Source organism: Dendrobium catenatum, unplaced genomic scaffold (assembly GCF_001605985.2).
Source record: "Dendrobium catenatum unplaced genomic scaffold, ASM160598v2 fragScaff_scaffold_847, whole genome shotgun sequence".
Taxonomy (NCBI): Eukaryota; Viridiplantae; Streptophyta; class Magnoliopsida; order Asparagales; family Orchidaceae; genus Dendrobium; species Dendrobium catenatum.
The window spans coordinates 5,699,482-5,702,885 of NW_021319309.1; positions in this window are offsets into that span (position 1 = coordinate 5,699,482).

The window sequence follows — 3,404 nt, forward strand, 5'->3', positions numbered from 1 at the left end:
GAAAAGAGGAGATAACGGCAACCCTAGACGCCTATAAATTTTTATTCATTAACTTAATTGATATAATTTATATTATTAATAATTAAGTAAATTAATTAAATAACTAATTGTATAATTAGTGCATAATTTAATTATCTAATTTAACTTAATTGTATATTTAGTAATTAAATATTAAAATGATTAGCATAATTAATATAACTTAAAAATATATTAGTAAGTATATAATTAATAGTGTAATTAATAATTAATGAGTACTTTGTACTTAACATGTTATTAAATTCATAACACATTAATTTTTATTTTTAATTATATATTTATTTTTTAATTTATAATTATCTTATTCACATTTAAATTCCTAACTGTCATAAATCTTGAAATATCTCGAGATTTAACAGGATTTAATATTTAACATATTAAATAGTTTTCAGAATTTAACACATTTCGAATTTACTAAATTCAGATTTACAGTATTTACTAAATACTATTAAAATTAAATCTCACTTGTAGTCAAACAGTTCTCAAAGAGAGCAAGATGAAATAACACACGAATCCATGTCATGTTTAATGCTTAACAAGAGTTTGAACCCATTCATATTAAGAAAAACCTCGCCTCTGCTCTCTGGTTCTGAACAGAAAAGGGCCTAATGATCTTCAAGATCCCGCCGAAACCAGCCACTAAGGCCTATTTAACCTAACCAAGAAGGCTGAGATTTAAGATTGGGTTAGGAATGAATTTGAAAACTGATTTGGCTAAGTTGATTTGAGCTAAATTACTCCAATTTGATTCAGGTTAGGGTCGGTCATACTAATTAAATTATTTACATTATAATTTGTATATATATATATACACACACACATTTATTAAAAAAGAAATCAATCTTAAAAATAATATTTGATATTTAAGAAAAATATAAGTAATTTTTTGTTTAATTTGTATTAATTGATATATTTAAAAATAATATTTGATATTAATTAAGTTTCCTCAATTATTTAAATAGCTCAATTATTTAAATAGCTTGATAAATAATTAATTGATATATTTAATTTGACTAATTATGATTATGGTAGTCTACTAAAGATTGATGTAGGCTAAGGCTTCGTTTGGGACGGCTTTTTTATTGCTTTCTAAAACAGAGTTTTAGTACGAATTTTTTTATTTTTGTACTAAAACTCCGTTTTAGAAAGCAATAAAAAAATCGTCACAAACGAAGCCTAAGAATTTCATAAAAAATATATAAATCATATAGCCAAATAATTTAATTGAGTTTAAGTGTTTAACATCCATCATATCAAATATTTTTTATGATTACCCCACATAGGATTTATTGAATTCGAATATTCAGGATTACAAAATTCTACCTGAGTGAAATCCTACTCGCCAGCAAATAGCTAGGCAAATACCCTATGGCTCAAGCCTCAAGGAAACTCACACCACGAACGAGAGCAAAATATAAATTAATAAATTTATCATAATTGTATTAATTAAGTATGATTAAATTGATTGAAATGAATCAATTATCACCAAGGTTTCATTTGGAACGATTTTCTTACTGCTTCTTAAAACAGTTTTTTACTACAAAAAAAAAAATATACTAAAAAGTTGTTTTAAGAAGTAGTAATAAAGTCGTCTCAAACTAAGCCTAAATTTCTTTCGTATGGGCTATTTGGTTGAAAGTAAAGTTGGCGTTTAATGTTCCTTTTGTAGGGATTTTGAAAATATTCGTGTTTAGTTTCATGAAAAATAGAACAGTGCAAAATATTTCAAATGTAATGAAAATTGTTCTAGTTCATTTTTAAAGTAAATTCTCTCAATTTGAGTGAAATTTTTTTTACTACAACTATGCTTCTTTTCCACTGCCCCCACCCCTATCACTAATTGTCGCCAACCACCGCCCTATCGCTGGCCACCACCATCGCCACTGAACACCATCCATCGCCAGCTGATCACAACCATTTTGAACTTTACATTACATATAGTTTAACAATATTTTAGCTGAGCTAACAAGTTATCAAGATTTAGGTTTTGTCTAGATTGGCTTTCTTACTCTTTTTAAAGCAGTTTTTTAGTTAAAGAGTTGCTTTAAAAAGTAGTAAGAAAGCCGTCCCAAACAAAACTTTAACCTTCATAAATCACATTTACATAAATTAAGAAAAGATTGTTTCGTTGAAAGTGATTAGAATCAATGCTGAAGCCTAGAGGAGGCGTGTTTAATTGTTACAGCATAAAATGATGTGAAATTCTCTCTTCGGTTGTTACAAATTTGCTACTAAAAGGCCTTCAAGCACATTGCAATCACAGTGTTTTTATAGCAGTTCTATAATTTTCGGGAAGATGCAATAATAATTGAAGCAGCAATATTCTCATTCTTCCCATATAACCTTCTTCTTTCTAGTAGATGGTATCCTTGTCGGTATATTCAATTTTACATAAGGTATAATTCTTCATGAATCTTGAAGGTTATTAAATCATTTAGGATTTGTTTGGGACGGCTTACTTACTGTTTCTTGAAATAGCTTTTTAGTACAAAATTTTAATTTTTGTACTGAAATGCTACTTTAAGAAGCAATAAAAAATCCGTCTCAAATGAAACATTAATCTCGATGCAACCGTGAACGTAGAATTACTTAAGCCAAAAAATATGATGTTCCATTTTATGTGGCTTAATCTCATTTATGACTAATTTATGATCATTATACTTGTTGCGTGCTAGAATATACGCGGCGGTAGAGTTTATAAATATTCGTCTTAGAGTTGCACGAGTATTCCGCACACAAACAGAAAAGAGAAGTGAACACCAAAGGTTTTTACGTGGAAAACCCAAAAAGGGAAAAAACCACGGGGCCTCGCCCAGTTGCAAAGTTCCACTAGTGTTTTTGTATATTACAAATGGCGGATTTAGTCCTACAAGTTGGGATAATCCAAGTACAATTTGTTCCTTCCAAGAAGTTTACAAAGTTCTGCGAATTCCTGGTGTTTCCTGAAAATCCGGCAGAGTTCCGGCGTCTTCAGGTGGCAGGAAGAGCTCCGGCGGCGGTGGTCAAGGAGGTGAGGAATCTCATTTTCCCCTTTATCCTTCTCGTTCTCTTCTTCTTCTCTCTCTTCACTTGAGTCCCCTTGGTGTAGAATGAGGGCTCTATTTATAGTTTTTCTGGAGTGGCATAGCCCGTAAATAGGCGTGAGATCAAGGGCGAACAGGGAGTGGTTTGAATGAACGGTCGATATCGAATCCTTTGATCATGCACCGTTCTTTAGACATTCGAAGACCTTAATGATGTCTGAATTCGATGATCTTGGGCTCGTTGGATTTGTCTCGTCGAGCTGTTCGATTCGAGTATAAGCTCGTCAAAATCGGAGACTGTTTGGTAACTCAAATTGCGGTTTGAACCTTCCAACAGTGCTTTGA